We start from the raw sequence: 20,000 nt of genomic DNA, 5'->3' as shown, positions 1-20,000 counted from the left end.
CGCCTCCCTACTACTACTACTACTACTACTACTACTACTACTACTACTACTACCTGTAATAATAATGATAATAATAATAATAATAGCAACAGTAATAATAATAATGATAATAACAACAACAACAATAACAATAATGATAATAATGATAGTAATAATAGTAATAGTAATAATAATAATAATAATAATAATAATAATAATAATAATAATAATAATAATAATAATAATGATAATAAAAATGACTTATAACAGTAATGATAATAATACTGAAAGGTCTTATGTTATCAGAGTTATATGTCTGTCTTTGTAATCATCTATGTACACACAGACAGACAGACGTATCCTCTTTTGATCCTCTTATGCGGTACAACACATGCGTATTGGGATCTGCTACCATGTCGATGCCACGAGACATCAAGGGTTCACTGCAATAATGGTTTTTGTTTTCTTTCCCGCAGAGTGCGTGGGTGACTCACTGCAGCCCGGCGCAACCCAATCCCAGCCTAGCCGAGACCAGCAAAACACAACCCATCCCAGCCCGTCCCAGCCCATCTCAACTAAACCCAGCCCACTCTTACTCACTCCATCTCAATTAGCCATAATTTACCCCGTCTTGTTCTAACCAAGTCCATCTCAACTAACAGCATTGTAGCCCATTTTAGACCAGCTCCTCTCAATCAAACCCAACCCAGTTCAACCCAATCCAACACTGTCCCGTCTAACCTTCGCCAAACTCAACTCAGCTTCATATCACGGGAGAAAACCAAGACGAAGGCACGCACAACTTTCATTCCCCCTAGAAAGAGTTCGTGAGTGACCTTGAGACTGAAAAACAAACTGAGATAAATAAAGAGAGTGGTCCTTTTTTGTGGTGAAAACTGGTCGCTGGTTGACGCTTCCCCTGATAAACTGAGGTGAGATTTAAAGAGACACTCTCCTCCAAGACCTTGCGGATCGAACGGTACCAATTACTAGAGGAGACAGAATGGAGCCACATGGACCCCTCGTGAGAAGTGCGTGTGACAGAAATTGAATCCGTGTGGCGTGTTTAGGGGCGTAAGCAGGAGGCAGGCAGGCAGGCAGGCAAGTAGGCATAGCACCAAGCCAACCAACCAACCAGTCACCAAGCCACCAAGCCACTCAGTAAGCCAGTGAACCGAAACGCAAGCTGTACTTCATTCACCACGGACACGGTAAGTTCATGCATAGTTTTGTTTTGTTGTGTATCTTTGAGTTAAGCTGCTTATGTGTTTTTCCCTCTCTTTCTATCTGTCCATCTGTCTGTCTGTCTGTATCTCTCTCTCTCTCTCTCTCTCTCTCTCTCTCTCTCTCTCTCTCTCTCTCTCACGGTTTTAAAGAAATATTTTCGGTACTTGCTGTCTTAAAAGCCATCCAACACACAAACACACACACACACACACACACACACACACACACACACACACACACACACACACACACACACACACACACACACACACACACACACACACACACACACACACACACACACACACACACACACACACACACACACACACACACACACACACACACACACACACACACACACACACACACACACACACACACGGCCCGGTAGCTCAGTGGTTAGAGCGCTGGCTGTGCCAGTGCCAGTGTGTGTGTGTGTGTGTGTGTGTGTGTGTGTGTGTGTGTGTGTGTGTGTGTGTGTGTGTGTGTGTGTGTGTGTGTGTGTGTGTGTGTGTGTGTGTGTGTGTGTGTGTGTGTGTGTGTGTGTGTGTGCTTTTAAGACAGCAAGTACCGAAAATATTTGGGTGTGTCTCTTTTCACGTGTAGGCCCTGTTCACCTAGCAGTGAGTAGGTACGGGATGTAAATCGAGGAGTTGTGACCTTGTTGTCCCGGTGTGTGGTGTGTGCCTGGTCTCAGGCCTATCCGAAGATCGGAAATAATGAGCTCTGAGCTCGTTCGGTAGGGTAACGTCTGGCTGTCTCGTCAGAGACTGCAGCAGATCAAACAGTGAATTACACACTCTCTCTCTCTCTCTCTCTCTCTCTCTCTCTGAGCTCTGCCTTGTTTCCTGCTGTCTTGTACTGCTGGAGGCGGCTGGGCAGGAATCGTGGGTGTGAGTGGGCCGGGGTGGATGAGCCGCCTATCAACCTCTGGTCACTGTGGCGGCTTCTCTTATAAGTCTTAGTATTGAGTTTTAACTGACGCCGTTTTCTTTTTCTCCAGTCACTTTCCTCGCGTCTCTCTGAAATGGATGTTCTTTTTCCTCTTCCTTTCTTTTTTAGTAGCTCGATTTTTCTTAACACTCCTGTTTATAAAAAGTGAGTAAAGGGAAGGGATTGGTTTATCAACTAGTTAGGGAAATAAAAAAGTGTAATTAGATTAAAAAAAAGTGATTACTGAATACGAAATGCAAGATAAATCAAATAAAAGGGACGGTAATCAACTTCTGTTTATTTTTTGTACGATTTTTCAGTTTAAAGTATATAGATGGGAGGTGAGCAGAAAGATAGACTAATAGACATACATACGTACATACATACATAGAGACAAACAGACAGACAGACAGACATACAGACAGACAGGCAAATAGACAGGATGATTGGGAGAGAGATAAATGAATAAGTCAGTGAACAAATAGAATGCGTTCACAGTTCATCTTTAACATCACTGCTCTATGTTGAAAAAAAAGAATATCAGCTGTAAATGCAGAAAGAGATGAAATATATTACGAAAGCTTGCAAATAAGAATATAACAATAGAACGTAAAACAAACCAGTAAATAATGATGATAATAACAATGAAAACCTCAGTATAAGAAACGAAAATGAATAAACTAATACACAAAAAAAGATAATGATAATGATGATAAGACATCTAAAAAAAAAAAAAAAAATACAATAAAGGATGAATAAACAAATGAACAGTAGCAAACCACCACCACCACCACCACCACCACCACAACAACAACAACAACAACAATTCGTAACCAGCAACATTCCTTTGGCTTTTTTCTCGTTCCGTGTCGCCGAGTGGACTGACCAGCACACACACACACACACACACACACACGGTGGCGGCAGCGTGGCACGGACGCCTTAATTGCACCAGCGCGATATTACACCGACCAGACAAAATAACATCTGGCGAGGAATGCAATTTTAACGACGAAGACAGCAGTTAAACGTGGAGAGAGAGAGAGAGAGAGAGAGAGAGAGAGAGAGAGAGAGAGAGAGAGAGAGAGAGAGTGTGTGTGTGTGTGTGTGTGTGTGTGTGTGTGTGTGTGTGTCCTACTCTCATCTTCTCGTCCGTCTGTATACTCGTATACTCACATCATATTCTCAAGAGAGCCATGACTCCTTGTGAAGTTTAAAGAGACGCAACAATCTCCAGTCATACGTGCTTTGAAGTGGACACTGCGGTTGAGGCTTTTCCAGTGCTAGTAACTCCCCAGGGTTTATGGAAGGTTGTTGCTTGACCCCAGATGAGGCTTCGTTTGTTGTGTTCAGTGGCCTTCTATTCTTAACCCTTTAAGTAAGTGCTATGATACGTTTTCATATTCATTCTGCTTACTATTTAGTGATTTTATATCGCTTCAGAAATATTTTGTGGGGATAAGAATAGTGAAAACTCTGGCCATTAATCTTCTGACCTCCATAAAGCCTTCCTAATGTAAATGGAATCGTTTAATCATACTCAAACTAATGGTAAAAATGCGTCCCTGTACTGAAGGGGTTGAACGTTTTGCTTTCTCATCAGGACTAGTTTTAAAGGCTTTGGACATGTCTACTTGTGTTTCCAGGCATGTTTGCTCTACTGATGATGCGAAGGAATTTGTTAGGTTACCAAAAGAATTATGAATACAACTCGAAGATTACTTTAAAGGTCCAGCAATATCAACTTCAACTCAGTTAAAAATGAAATTAAACCCATTGCTATCCAACGCAGTCTAGAAGTTGGTTGACCTTGTTCTCACCGGCGTTTGCTTTAGTTATTATGGTGAAATGAATCAAGAAAACACCTTTGAAATCTACAATAACGTTTCAGTACTAGAGACAATTCCAAGCTTCATAAAATTTCTTGTTATTTAGCAGAAAGCCATTAACAAAGAATCATTAGTAGTAGAGTAGCTGGAGGTGATTTCTAACGCTTTCATCACAGTAATAAAAAAAAAAAAGCAATCTTATACATAGGCTAATGCTATCAGGTAATGGTGACCTGAATGAAATAAAACTGTGTCATGGTACTGAAAGGTTTAAAAGTCTGGCAATTAAGGCCACAAAGATGAGTGGTCGTGTTCTCATGAGTGTTTGTTCTGTTGATGTAGAGTAGCTTGTTAGACTGTTAGTAGAATTATCGCTCTTGAAAACTCCAATAAATACAGCAAGGGTTAAATGTTAAATGCTTTACTTTCTCATACGAACTACTTTCAAAGACCTTGTAAGAGACGATAAGCCGTGTTCTCCTGAGTGGCTGTTCTGTGGTGGACGCAGAAACTTTGTCAGATTGTCATTGGAATTATGAAAGTATCCTTGTAAACTCCACTAAGTAAAAAGGAGTTGAGTTAAACGCTTCAGGATTATTTTCAAAAGCCTTAGGGATGAAAAGTCGTGTGTGTCCTTAAGGATGTTTACTCTATAGATGATACAGGATTCAGTGGCTATTTTTTGTGTAGTTTGTTGCCCTTGGTCGGATTTTTCCTCTTACATAAAAAAAAAAAAAATCCTCACTAGAATCACAAAAAAAGTATCTTTGCAAAAAATCCCAATAATTTCCAGTAGATTGTTAAAAGTAGTCGAGATGAGGCGACGAGATGCTTTGAAACACTAGTCTCTTAATTCTTCCACTACTCTACTGCGGCTCCTTAACTCCTTCAGTCCTGTGGGACGCATTTCTACCTGAGGTTTGGATGTGATTAGACAATTTTGTTTATATCAGCGAGGGTCTATGGAGGTCAGACTATTAATGGCCAGTGTCTTCACTATTCTAATCCCCGCGTAAGTATTTGAAATAAAAAGTCATTAAATAGTACACAGAATGAATATGAAAACGCATTATGGTCCTGAAGGAGTTAATTTATTCACTCATTCACTCATTCCCCCCAGCAACTCCTTCAGGCAGCTCCTTCACTTGCCAGGTAATGTTTTCTCCTATAATCATCCACACATTTCTTAGAGGGAGAAAATCGTCGAGGGTCCTTGTCATCGCTGTAAAGGTCGAGGTCATCAAGAAAATATGACCTTTTTGTGATGACTCACTCCCACCGTGGTATTGTTTTTGTTGTTTTTTGTTGTTGTTGTTGTTGTTGTTGTTGTTGTTGTTGGCTAAGCACATTTTACTTTAATCTAGTTTCTTTACCCTTTTGCTCTCTTGAGTCATCTTGCAATCGTTATAAAACCATCTAGTTAGAGCAATTAAACGTAATTGTAATGAATGAATAGTTGTGAAGTTGTATTTTAGCTCTGTTTCGAAAAAAAATATCGTAAGCTTTATAGAAGTCTTCAACGGCATCTAAAAATAAACTAATTAATGAAGCTGATGCCGAATATTTGAAAAGGCTGAATGGTTTTCTGACTCAAATAAGATTAATTTCTCTCTCTCTCTCTCTCTCTCTCTCTCTCTCTCTCTCTCTCTCTCTCTCTCTCTCTCTCTCTCTCTCTCTCTCTCTCTCTCTCTCTCTCTCTCTCTCTCTCTCTCTCTCTCTCTCTCTCTCTCTCTAACGCAGATATACTTTCACTCTTTCATCTCTTTCATATGTAAACATTAGAAATTTGGCCCAGTTTTTCTTTCACTATGACTTGAAATACTGTAAAAGACAAGTAGCGGGACATGTAAGTTGGTCTTCAGTTTATATACTTTCTCTGCGTAACTTTTCTTTTCCTTTCTCTTTCGGAATCTGCAAAATGGTGGATCTTTTTCTTCTTTTATATAGTTTTCTATGGGTAACTTTTTTTTCTCTCTTCTATTTCCAAAGCAGGTCTTTTTCCTCCTCCCTTTTTGCGTCCTTGACCGACATACACTCATAAAAAGAACAATATTTAAAAGTCCTACGAATGGCCACAAAAGACGAGCATAGAGGTAAAAGAGTTAACCTGGCGTGATTGTAAATGACGTGTTCTTTCGCTCTCTCGCTCCTGATGTGGCGGCACCAGCATCGTCGAGGGAAATCAGTGGGTACGCGTCTTGGTGCCTCACGCGGTGAATAATGGAGCCATTAGGTCTCAGCGTCAGGTGGAGGCGCTTGTTGCTTCGAAGGGAATACCGGCAGATCATTATAGTGTTTGTTTATTGAGCAGCGGGGCACGGGAGGTGGAGCAGGCGATAAATGCAAGAAGAGTAAGCAAAGCAAACAAGAAACTTAGGTACGTACCCCGTGTTTGGCTCAGGGGAGATTTAGCGAGGAGGTGGTGACCTTGTCTGTGTGTGTGTGTGTGTGTGTGTGTGTGTGTGTGTGTGTGTGTGTGTGTGTGTGTGTGTGTGTGTGTGTGTGTTAGCCCTCTCACACATAACCTTACGAAACAAGCTCCTCTCCAACCCACAACCCAGCATCACACAAATTGATTTAGATATTAGATAACCTACTTCCCTCCCTCCTTTCATGACCGTTTCCCTCTTGTCCCCCCTCCTTTCCCTTCCCCAGGCAAGGCCTCCACAGCATGGCCACCACGTCCTTGGAAAACCTGTGGCTAGGGAAACACGTGACCGCCTCTCACGTGTCCCTGCTGATAGTAATTGGTTGTGGTGATCGTGGCGAGGTGGTGATATGACTCTTATAAAAACAGATCCACGAACTACTAGACCAAAAAGATCTTGCTCTATTGAAGGTCTTGGCGTCCTTTGTGGCATTGTGGTATTGTGTCATTGTGTTGGTGTTCGTTAAGGGAAGAGTAGAGATATAGGAAACAAGTATAGTCTGTTGGAAAGTGACCTTCAACTTCTCTCTAGCCAGCAAGGATCACTGTAAGGTCAAAATGTTGTTGCAGTGGTATTGTTGTTGTAGTGTTGTGGTGGTGATGTGCCTGGCTGTGCGTGTGTTTGTAAGAGAAGCGTCCCTAATGCAAGAGTTAACCAGTACCTCCGCTCTTTCGTCTCTTATACATTTAAACTTTATAATTCTATGTTTCTGGTTCTTCTCTACAACTCTCTGCCTGTTTCTGTTTTTTCCCTTCCTGTGACTTCTCGTAGAATAAATATGCTTACGTGATGAGAGTGTGGCTGTCTTCTGGAATGCTACGAGAGGGGAAGCTACGAGAGATGTGTCCTGAACTAATCACATCAGAAAGTTAAGAGTGGCCTCCACCTTTCCCCCTTGCCAGCCATGGTAACTGTGTACGATGAATGTGCGGCTGTCTTCTGCTGGGAGGAAGGAAAAGCTGATATACAATTGTGTGAATAAAACCACATTAGAAAATTAGGAATAGCCTTCACCTTCCCTCCAGCCAGCCAAGGTCATTGTGTGGTAAGGGTGTGGTGGTCTTGTGGTGAGATGCGTGTGTGTTATGAACGGGAAAGTAAACAAATGTGTACTCAGCCACATTAGGAAATTGACTTCCCCTCTACCCGGGGAAAATCATTGTGTTAGGTCAGGGTGGTGTTGTGGAGGCCTTGTGGTGAGATGCGGGTGAGTCTGTGAGTCATGAAGGGAAAAGTTTAGATATTGAATTAACCACATTAGAAAACCTCCACCTTCCTTGTAGCCAGGTAAAGTATGGTGGTCTCATGCTGGGACGCGCCTATTATGGAGGGAAGTATAAACAAATGTGTACTCAACCAGCTCCATTAGAGAGTCAACCTCCACCTTCCCTCTACCCAGTCAAGGTCATAGCGTATGGTGAGAATGCACCTGTTATGAAATAGAGCATAAACAGACGTGCACTCTCTCCTCCACGCCACATTAGACACTGACCGTCACCTCTCTTTTAGTTACCCAAGCACCCTTTTGTGGTCGAGTGTGGTTGGGTAAGTCTTTCTACGCAATTACTTCATGGTTGCCCTTCATTTCCGTGGTGTTACTTAATGGGTAATGGATGGGGAAGTGTTTCAGAAATGTCACTGAGTTGTGATACATGGGAGAGTGTTTCATAGATATCAAGGAGGAAGTGTTTCAGATACCACTGAGCTGTACTTATCGGGAGGTGTTTAAAAAGAAGTGTCACTGAGTTTAATGTCTTGGGAAGTGAAGTACATGTCACGAAGTTGTTAGTTAATGGCTACACTGATTACCCTGCGTTTAGTATTTGAAGTGCTTCGCTGATTCGTTATTCCCGTTGATAAGCAGATGAGTGAACGATTAACCCCTTCAGTACCATGACGCTTTTCCATATTCATTCTGCTTATTACTTGATTTTATACAGCTTTAGAAACTTATGTGGGGATTGAAATAGGGAAGACTGTGGCCATTAATCTTCTGACCTCCATAGACACTTCCTAATGTACGGAAAATCGTCTAATTATAACCAAACACATGGTAAAAATGTGTCCCAGTATTGAAGGGATTAAGAAAAGGCTTCCACAAACATGATGAAACGCGTCGTGGTAGAAACACTCCAGCGATACACCAAAGACTGTCTGGAACATAGAAGCCTATAGGGAAGCTGGAAGATACTGCACGAAACTTCCTTCTTCCTCTCACCCCTGTTCTCTCCATTTTCTAAAAGTTAACCAATGTTTTAATTTATTCCTCTCTTTCTCTAGAAAATTCTGGAACTCTGCCTGCTTCTGTGTTTCTTTCCTCCCTTGATTTCGTTTCTTTCAAGAGTGTGGTTTTAAGATGCTCAGCCTCCGTCACCTGACTTTTTTATTTGATACGTAGAGGATTTTTTTTTTTTTGCTCAAAATTTTATTGCTCTTGGCTATTCACCTTGCATATAAAAGAACTCCATTGGCTTACGCGTGGCAGTCACAGTACAGAATATGTATAACTTTACCCGTCTCACGTGCCTGTCTAGAAATTGACTCTTCTATTCAGACAAACTTGAAACAAATGCATAGAAAACCAAATACCGAAGCACCTACAAGTCACAAATCACAGGAAGGAAAGTTGTTTAGTATCTCAGAATCACCATAACAAACAGATAAACTTCAGAATATAAAAAGTACAAAAAACCAGGAGGTATGATCATACAACATAACATACCTATCAAAGTCTATCTACCTTTCCATATCTATCAATTTATCTAATCCTCTAATCTTCCAAGGCTTCCTATTGACTCGGCACTAAGAACAGGATTATTGGGTGTATTGATTTCCAAGCCCATTCCTCTCTGTAGACTAATTTGAAGAGAGACCAGACGAGACCACCACCACCACCACCACCACCACCACCACCACCACCACATGCACTCCATGCTAGCCTCACATACAAGGACTTTCCGATAATCTATATTTAGTTTATTAGAGTGACTTGGTGGGCTTATCAACGAGTGTGTCGCGTGTTTGGTCTGGCATTAACAGTGAGGCAAGGCACACCAGCTTACGGCAGCACGTCACGGTCAATATGTGGTTGTGATTGGCACGCATTGGCTGAGCTTTACCTCCAGTCCACTTCATTGGGTGGTGTTGGTTCCCTCACGTGCTGCAAACATTATTAGAACATTACGCCCTGTCTGGATCTGCTTCTTCAGGATAGGTGTTTGCTTAGCTGTTTATTCACTTGTTTTTTGTAGAGTGGATTATGTTTTATGTGTTTATGTCTATCTCTATATTTATTTGTTCACCTATCTATGTAATATCTATCTATCTCTGTATCTTTGTTTCTATCTATCTGTCTTTTGTTTATTTATCTACCTACATATCTATCTATCTGTCTGTCTATTTATCTATCTATCTACTATCCATCCATCAGTCTGTCAGTCTATCTACCTACCAATCAATCAATCTATCTATCTGTTTATCCATCTATCTATCTTTCTATCTATCTATCTAATACCTTACTATTTATTTACACACACGAAAAGAAAAAGTTGAAGACTCCTCCTCCCAATAAAAACTTAAAAACTTAACAGAAAAAGTTCCTTAACGCCGCCTGACGGTGGAGTGGTCAGCGCTCTTGCCTCACGACCCAGAGCTCCCGTGTTGGAGACCCTTGCCTGGTGGAGACTGTCTGGTTCTGCCTTTTTTTTCTTTTTTATTTATACCGTGTGGGCTTTTCACGGGAATCTATGGGCTAAAGGGGATACTTTTTTTTGGGGTACCTCCTATCTCAAATCCCACCCGCTAGGAAACCGTTGCCCCGAGTGAGGAAGCCCAACCTACACTCAGACCGTGGACAGGATTCGAACTCGTGCGCTTGGAGACCCCTCGGACCCCAAAGCACGCATGGTTCCACTGTATCACGGCGACCTCTGCTGGTGATAAAGTGGGCATAGGTAGCTGTGTTTCTGTAGGGGGACTTTCACTTGTAGATTTAATGGCTTCTTGTAGTATTTGTTCTTCATTTAGCAGGGAATAAGAAAAAGAAGTGCGAGAAAAATGAGTCAGAATTCGCTCTGTATGCTTTCTTCTTTCTTTTCCTTCTCCTCTCTACATATCTTTTTTCTGCAGCTTCTCTTATTTTCTTATGTATCAGTATGTATCAGTGTTCCCTCCTCATTTTAGCGTATCATAAGAACGGAGCTAAACCGAGGAGTAGTGACTTTGCAGCGTGGCAGTTATAGTATGTTCTCTATACTTTCTTCTTCCTTTTCTTCAGTTAGTTATTTTCATAGCTTCTTTGCAACCTGGTAATTGTATTATGTTCTGTATATTTTTCTTCTTCCTCTTCATCACTTAGATTTTTTTTTATAGCTTCTCTTATGTTTGCTATGTTCTGATGTTCACTCCTCGTACAGCAGAATAGAGGAACAAAAAATAATAACCTTGTTCTATATACTTTTCTCCTTCTCCTTTCCTTCAAACTAGACTTTTTGTTCATAGCTTCTCTTATGTTCACTCTATGTTCAGGTATCTGTTTCTCGTATAGCAGAGCGTAGAACAAAAATAATTACCTTTTTTTGTATACTTTCTTCTTCCTCCAAGTCTCCTTCAAATAAGTCTTTTTTCATAGCTTTCCTTATGTTATTATGTTCACTTTATATTATCACTTTCACCACTCACTTAACAGACCATAGGAACACAATTAGGGACAGTTTTTTTTTATACACCTTCCTCCTCTTCTTGTAACCAGACATGTTTTTGTAGTATCTCTTATGTTATCCTGTTCGCTGTATGCTCTCACTTTCACTCCTCGTATAACAAAGCATAGGGACAAAAATAGGGACTTTTTTCATGGACCTTCTTCCTCCTCTTCTTCTCCTCCTAAGTAGACGTGTTTTTGTAGCTTCCATTATGTTATCATGTTATCATGTTTACTGTATGTTCTCACTTCCACTCCTCGTATAGCAAAGCATAGGAATAGATACAGTGGAGAACAGTGACCTTGCAACGAAGTAGTAATAACGTGCTCTTTATACTTCCTGCTTCCTCCTGCCCTTCCTCTCCAAACAATGTAGTCTGCGTCCCTGTTCCCAGCCAGTGCTCATGTTATTAGTACGGGCAGCCATAGCACGGGACAAGCATATTGGAAGAGGACTCCCACTCTCTCATCCCATTACTCCTCCCTCTTATCATGCTTGTACACACCACCTAAAAGGAAAAATATCCAGCTGCTTTTTCCACACGGAGCATTATGACATGTAGGGGACGAGACTTGATCAATGCACACATAAACGAGGAGGATTATAAGCAAAGGAGGGAGATGTTGATGTCACGTTGTGCTGGAGACGAGACTTAACCTGACCACTGTTCGCTGCTTATTTGGAAAGGATTGATTGTAACTTGGTGCTGTGCGGGTGTTGTGAGAAGGTATGTGGGTGTTTTGTAGCAGTATAGAAGTGTGTGTGTGTGTGTGTGTGTGGTGGGTAGCAGGCTGTATGTTAGCTATGAATTGCAACTATATCAGGTCACACAAGCACATACATGCACACACATATCAACTCTGCAGTGACACCACCACCACCACCACAACCACCATCACCAGTACCAGCACCAGCACAGTCATTGCCTCACTCAACCTCTCAGTTCATTCCTCTGGTCATCTTTCGTTACTGTTTATTGGATTCCTCCTTACAATCAGTCAGTCAGGAATATATTAATCTCTCTCTCTCTCTCTCTCTCTCTCTCTCTCTCTCTCTCTCTCTCTCTCTCTCTCTCTCTCTCTCTCTCTCTCGAAGAAGAAGAAGAAGAAGAAGAAGAAGAAGAAGATTGTCATTCGGTTTTCTTAATCTTTATCTACTACTACTACTACTACTACTACTACTACTACTACTACTACTACTACTACTACTACTACTACTACTACTACTACCATCACCAAAACGACTATCATTATTACCACTTTAGTTACTCATCTGCCCTACCACCACCACCACCACCACCACCACTACACGCCCTAGTCTGCTGTTCTGCTTCCTCTCACCACTGATTCATTTAGGTCACTGTAATGCGTTTAACATTTCCACACGTATTTAATTTATCACCGTATATTTCTCACTTCACCCTCCACACTCCTCTATCTTTGCTCGTGTCCCCGCAGCCTTGCACTCAGAAGGCAATTAATTAAAGGTACGCTATTTGCCACCTGCACTGTCAAGGATGAATGATGCACTCTCGCTTTCATTGCTACGTAGGACACTTGGTACTGGGATCCCATTGCCAGCGTCGGTGTCAGGTTACGAACATGAGGACTGCTAATGCGCACCTATGGCTTTGTTGTTATCTTTATTTCTCTCTCTCTCTCTCTCTCTCTGTGTCGTTGTATTTTTTTTATCTTTTTGTTTGGTTCACCAGGTTGTTATGTTTACGTGGGTGTTGTTGAGAGAGAGAGAGAGAGAGAGAGAGAGAGAGAGAGAGAGAGAGAGAGAGAGAGAGAGAGAGAGAGAGAGAGAGAGAGAGAGAGAGAGAGAGAGAGAGAGAAGAGGAACAAACACTTACAGTATAATCTCATATAAACAAACTTATATTCATAACCATCTTGTTCTCTTATCAGGAATATTCTTAGAGGCTGCATAGATGATTGGTCAGCTTACTGTACTGTGGTTGTTTTTTGCCCTTAAGACGTGGAAACTGTCAAACTATCGCTAGAATCATGAAAAGCACTCCTAAAAATCAAAACAACTGCTGAAATCTAAATAAATGACTTAAAAAAGGATTGAAATAAGTCTGCTCTTGAGAAAAATGCCCTTCAAAATCCAAATAACTTTCACTGGAGTCTGTTAATAAAAAACAGCGTTGAAAAACCCAAATATCTTTCCCTTACGCTTTGTTCTCACGTAAAAAAAAAAAAAAAGAAGAAACCCAATAACTTCTACTAAGCTCAATTCGTTTTTTTTTTTTTCTCTCTCTCTCTCTCTCTCTCTCTCTCTCTCTCTCTCTCTTGACACGCAGCTTACCTTTGTATAAAATTAGGCTTTCATCGGTTAAAAGAGGTGTCTTAGGTATCTCCTATCTTAAAACCCACCCAACACACACACACACACACACACACACACACACACACACACACACACACACACACACACACACACACACACACACACACACACACACACACACACACACACACACACACGGTACGGGATGTAACTCGAGGGATTGTGGCCTCGCTTTCCCGGTGTGTGGAGTGTGTTGTGGTCTCAGTCCTACCCGAAGATCGGTCTATGAGCTCTGAGCTCGCTCCGTAATGGGGAAGACTGGCTGGGTGACCAGCAGGCGACCGTCTAAATTACACACACACACACACACACACACACACACACACACACACACACACACACACACACACACACACTCTCTCTCTCTCTCTCTCTCTCTCTCTCTCTCTAAATATTATAGAAAAAAATATGAAATAACTTCCTCTACAGTCCATTCCGGGTACTGGAGAGAAGACAGTGAAGTGTTTAAGGACATGGAGCAAGTTTTGTGTGGTTCGAGCTGGAATACAAACAACCAACTCTCCTCTCGACTTCCCACGTTGCCTGTATGGGGGAGATAAACTGTGGAGGGTGGGAGTGTATATAGAGTGATGGGGAGAAGGGAGAGCGTGGGCGTCCCTCTCACTCTTCTCTTTCTACCTATCCAGCCGTTACTCTCCCTTATTTTTCCTCTCCTCCTCCTCCTCCTCCTCGTTTTTTTTTCCCTCCTCTAATCAACGCACTTGTTTTTTTGGTTCTCTTTCTAATCTCCTTTTCTTTCAATCCTCTATTATTTCCTCTTTAGTCTTCTTTCATCTCCTTCTCCTCCTTCTCTTTCTTTTCTTTCTCTTCCTCTTCCTTCTTGTCATCCTCCTTGTGTTGCTGGTGTTGTTGTTGTTGCTGCTTCATCATCATCATCATCATCATCATCATCATCATCATCATCATTTTTTTCTTCTTCTTCTTCTTCTTCTTCTTCTTCTTCTTCTTCTTCTTCTTCTTCTTCTTCTTCTTCTTCTTCTTCTTCTTCTTCTTCTTCTTCTTCTTCTTCTTCTTCTTCTTCTTCTTCTTCTGTTCTTGTTCATGTTCTTATTCTTGTCCTCCTCCTCCTCCTCCTCCTCCTCCTCTCAGCTACATCTACACATCATTCCTTCAGTCGTGTCAGCCTCCTTCCTTCCCTACGCCTGGACAGTTTGCTCGGGCATTGGCTCCACAAAATAAAGGAAGCCCTCGCCCTTCCTGGAAAAGTCTATAACGCTTTACAAATACTAGCTTTTCCTTCCCTTGCCCTCGTCCGCCGCTTGGCCTTGGTGTGTATGATCTCTCTCTCTCTCTCTCTCTCTCTCTACGGTATTGTTATTTATTTATTTTTTTCGTAACTTCTGTAGAATTAAAACTGTATTGAAACTGTAGGTACTTTTTTTCTTTTTTCTATTTATTTTTCCTTTCGTGTTGGTGAGTCCATTGAGTCTTTTGTATGGACATAAAAAAAGTAAAAAAAGAAAGAAAAAGAAAAGAGAGAGGAAAAGAAAAAGGAAGATCAGTCTTTTAGTCTAGTCTTATGCTTCTCTTTTTTTATTTACTTATTCAGAAGGAAACGGGTTTGTTCTTTTGTGTATTAGTACAGCTACAGTCACGGTCAGAGGTTAAGCAATTTTCTGTGCTCTTTTTTTCTCCCTATTGTTCTGTACGAGTCAGCAGAGAAAAGAACTTCAAAACTGAGGGAAAAAAAGGCGACACGTGTTCTTTAGAAAGGGACATTACAATTTCGGTTAGGGTTGGTATGTCACGGCCCATATTCAGAAACGCACTGCTTTCTCACCACGACTATTTTCTAAAGCCACAGAGATGATTACAGCAGTTTTTAAGAGTGTTTCCGCAGTTAATAATGTAAAAATCTTGTCAGTCTGCCTTTAGAACTGTAAAAACACACAAAAATATCGTGGAAGTTTAAATTAATGCATTTTTTTTTAAATAGTGGAAGTGAAGCGCAGAAGTGTTTGAGAATACGAGACTAAAGAGAGAGAATGTGAAGTGAGGGTAGGGGGTAGAAAGATGGTGAAAAACAGAAAGACAGTAGGAGAATGAAAGTTTCCATGCTTATCATCGTCAAGAAGAGGTAATAGTTGTGCTGTCCATAGAAAAGGAAATCATGGACTTTACACGCAATTGTGATCATCAAACAAGTACATTTTTATTCTCACTTCCGTTGTGCTTTGTGTTTAGTTTCGTCCTGAAGATTAAAATGCTGTCTGCAATCACTGGTGAACTCTGGAACTCCATACCTGCTTCTGAATTTCCAACTTCCCATGACATGACTTCACTTAAGAGGGAGGTTTCAAGACATTTATCTCTTCTTTTTTTTTGTCTAACTCTCTCTGACCTGCAAGGGGACTGGCAACTAAGTGTTTTTTCTTTTTTCATCTTATGTTGTCCTCAGCCAGGTTTCCCGCCTTGCATAAAAAAAGAATATAATAAAATCTATCATCTAGCAGGCTTTATGAGATTATGAACAGATCAGATGACTTCATACTAAGGGAATGGCAAGATACAAACAGTGAAAGGGAGTTAGAGGATTGATTACACAGTCTTTCATCAGTACTGTATTTACCATTGTTAGGTAAATGTGGTAGTATCGATGCCCGTGTGAAATGAATAAGACGGAAAACACATACAATTGGATCCAATCAGTTAGGTTCCTTTCTCCATTCATATCCCCTTTTCTTTTGTGCTTATCCTTAATCCAAAGTCCTCAGATATGCCAGGAATCAATCATTTATCAGGTTTTCGATACATTTTTACCAATAAGCAGCCATTTTGACATTTTTTTTCTGATTGTTCAACCACCTCCAAACATTACACTGGCTAGGAATTGCAAAAATCTATTCTCTTTCATCCTTCTTTTTACTTGCGGATGTTTATAAAGATTTCATGCATTGCTTTTAGTGCTGTGAATTGCTACATGTCGCAGTGAAAGGGACGAAACAGATCCAAGGTGCATAACACGGCCGCCGTGATACAGTGGAACCATGCGTGCTTTGGGGTACGAGGGGTCTCCAAGCGCACGGGTTCGAATCTTTTCCATGGTCCGAGTGTAGGTTGGGCTTCCTCACTCGGGGCAACGGTTTCCTAGCGGGCGGGCTTTGAGATAGGTGGTAGCCCAAAAAGTATCCCGTTTAGCCCATAAATTACCGTGAAAAGCCCACATGGTACTCGCCTGATGATGAGTTTCACGGACTTTTCAAATCATTTCACAACCAACACCCTTTTTTTTTCGTAGCGTTAGAAAAATAAATGCTAAATCCTTACAAGTCACCTGCAAGACACAAGAAGAGAGAAAAAGAAGAGCTTATGTCCCAGTTTTTAGCCATTAACCACTTGAGTACCATGACGCGTTTCCATATTCATTTTTCTTACTATTTTGTGACTTTCTGTAGCTTCAGAAACTTATGTGGGGGATTAAAATAGTGAAGACTGTGGCCATTAATCTTCTGCCCTCCAATGACCCTTTTTAATGTCAATAAAATGATCTAATTGTACTCAAACTCAAAGCAAAAATGTGTCCTATATAGTATTGAAGGGATTAAGACACTTGGAGATTGTGTGAAGCAGTGAGAACGATAACCTGCAACATATCTAGACGAGATTGTGAGAAGTGACGATAGCAATAAGTGATGCGATTAGTTCAGTATTTACAAGAAGTATCCACGGCACAATACTCGTAACGCGACACAGACGAGGCTCCTGTAAGCACACTGGTGGCGATGTAAACAGTCCACAGGTGATGGGGTATTACGGGCGTGCTTTCTGTTTACATCACCAACATTCTCGTTTTAACTGTTTCCTGAAACTGCCTCGGGGGAGAAATGTCGAACCCTCAACTTTCACTCCCTCCTAGTTGTATATCTTGTAGAGGGAGAGGGAGAGGGAGAGAGGGAAAGAGAGAGGATTTATCGAGACATTCCTAGGCTTTCTTCCCCATAAGTTGTATTTTATATCACAAAGGAACAGGAAAAGAGAAACAAAGGGAAGACAATATGTTATCGAGACGCCTCAGAAAATAGAACTGCTTTTCTCTCGATTCTCTTGTTTCTGTTTTCGTTTCGGCAAAGGTGTTAAGAGAAGGGGTTGGTTCTTTCTCTCTCTCTTTCATATATATACATCTTAGTTGTTTTTCCTTACCTTTGCACAATTCGTCTGATTTAAGTGAACGAGATGCGTCACTTATAATCTTATATCATTGTATTTAGAATGCCAATGATTATGATGATTGTGGCGATAGCAACAACAATAACAACCACAACAACAATAACAGTAAGATATAATGATAATAATGATAGTAATAATAATGATAATAATAATAATAATAATAATAATAATAATAATAATAATAATAATAATGATAATAATGATAATGATAACAATAATAACAGCAATAATAACAATAACAACAAGCAGCTATAATAACACAATAGCAGTAATAACAACATAATGATAAAAAGAACAACAACAACAACAACAACAACAACAACAACAACAACAACAACAACAACCGAGAGCTGGCCGGGGCGAGAGATAACCCCAGCAGGTAACAACTACAAGTAATGATGCGCACTAATTAACTCTCTCTCTCTCTCTCTCTCTCTCTCTCTCTCTCTCTCTCTCTCTCTCTCTCTCTCTCTCTCTCTCTCTCTCTCTCTCTCTCTCTCTCTCTCTCTTTCGGTTGCTAGATGACACTAAAGAGCAAGAGAGAGAGAGAGAGAGAGAGAGAGAGAGAGAGAGAGAGAGAGAGAGAGAGAGAGAGAGATGCATGTACGAGAATATATTATAAACGTATTTCATCTCATTGCAATCAGGAGCATGCCAATATCACGTCTACCGAATAATTAAGAACGGGACTGATTATTCGCTGTGGGAATCTGATTAATAGCGAATAGATAAATAAATAAATAAAAGTATAGTAATGTATAGGAAAAATAAGTAAAAACGACACATATTTGATTTTTTTCTTTTTTTTTTTTTTACGTTTCATTTAGTGAAGGGCATTTTTTTTGTTAATATGAGCAATGTCAAGGCCAAATTTCACGTGAGTATAGAAAAAATCTTTAGAAAACAACACACATGCATTTTCTGTTGCTGCCTTTTTTATTTCTGCTTTGAAACATGCGAAATACTTCAGAACAATTGTTTTTTTCCGTTCCAAGCTGACGTCAAGATAATTTTTACGTGAGTCTGGGGAAGGCACATGATAACATGCATATTGACATTTTTCTTTTTCTTTTTAATTCAACCATTTCTCATTATTCAGAGCAACCATTTTTCCTATCCCAAGCTAAAGTTACGATAAATTTCACGTAAGTCTAGTCAAAGCTGTAGAAAAAACGACATACATAAATTTTTCTTTTCCTTTTTTCAACTATTTTACTTAAGCCTTTCAACGCAGCAATTCATAACACTCACAGCAATACATGGAGATTTCTACAAGCTTCTACAACAAAACAAGACAAACTAGAGTATACCTTGCAATGTTTGGAGGTGACTAAAACCCAGGAAAATGTGTCTCAGTAGTTAATAATAAAAATAGATACGAAATAGCAGTCAAAAGGGTTAAGGGCATTATTTCTTCCTATTCCAACCTAGAGTTAAGCCAAAAATTTCCCGTAAGTCTGCAATAGACGCCAACTCGTGTATCATTCCGAACAATTGCATTTAACGTGTATACATTTGCAACATCAGCTCAGCCTTGGTCGCTCGCTGTGTCTTTTCAATGTCAAGGTGAGTGTAGAGTGTTTTGAGTTCAAGTTCAGAGAGAATTGATGCAAATTAAAGGAAGAGGAATAGCAAGAGAGAGAGAGAAGAACGGAAAAAGAAGAGATCATGGACGAGGGAAAGGAGAAGAGATAAAATAATATAGTAAAAAAGAAGAGGAGGATTAAGATAAAGAAAACGGAGATTGGACGAGGAGAAAAGAAAAAAATGATAGATCTTTGAGGGAAGGAGAAAACGAAGAACAGAAAATGGAGGAGGAATGTTAAAAATAGAAGGAGAAATAGGAGAAGCTGGTAGTGGTAGTAGTGCAGGTGAAAAATAATGAAAAAAAAAAACAATAAAAGGAAAATAGAGAAAGCCAGGGGAAGAAAACGAAGAAGAGGAGAAGGTGAGGGAATAAGAGAAGTAGGAAGAGGTGATGGTGATGGTGGAGGAGATAAAATACGAATGAGAGGAAAAAAAGGAATGAAAATGAATAAATAGAAGGAGAAGGGAAAAACCTGGTGGTGGAAGGAAAAGAAGAGGAAAAGCAATAAGAGATGATGGTGATAAAGTAAATTGATGAGAGAAAAATAATAATGAAAGGAAGGAAAGAGGGATAAGAATGAATGAAAAAAAAGGAAGTAATGGAGAAGAAGAGAAGTTAACCTTGGTAATATCCACACACGCTGCTTTCTTGGGTTGCTTTCACAGGCAAGGTGAGAGTGAGAAAGTGACAAACATTCCCATCTGGCGGCGGCAATTTGAACACTTTAAAACCCACAAGTATTTCTCTCTCCCCTTCATTTTTCCCTCCT

The 20,000-nt window shown here is 40.4% G+C and overlaps 1 protein-coding gene across 3 annotated transcripts in view; it reads left to right on the top strand.

The window, feature by feature from the left end:
* Window positions 1-20,000, top strand: part of LOC123515401 (probable G-protein coupled receptor AH9.1) — a 180,212-nt gene that overhangs the window by 6,181 nt on the left and 154,031 nt on the right. For all 3 annotated transcript variants that reach the window (XM_045273943.1, XM_045273939.1, XM_045273940.1), the window contains exon 2: window positions 456-1,190. The gene's annotated coding sequence lies outside the window, so the exon portion shown is untranslated. The remainder of the gene's footprint in view (window positions 1-455; window positions 1,191-20,000) is intronic.

The sequence above is a fragment of the Portunus trituberculatus genome, chromosome 39 (assembly GCF_017591435.1).
Source record: "Portunus trituberculatus isolate SZX2019 chromosome 39, ASM1759143v1, whole genome shotgun sequence".
NCBI classification, from domain to species: domain Eukaryota; kingdom Metazoa; phylum Arthropoda; class Malacostraca; order Decapoda; family Portunidae; genus Portunus; species Portunus trituberculatus.
Note: the sequence above shows the minus strand (reverse complement) of the source record. Positions and strands in the feature narration are given on the sequence as shown.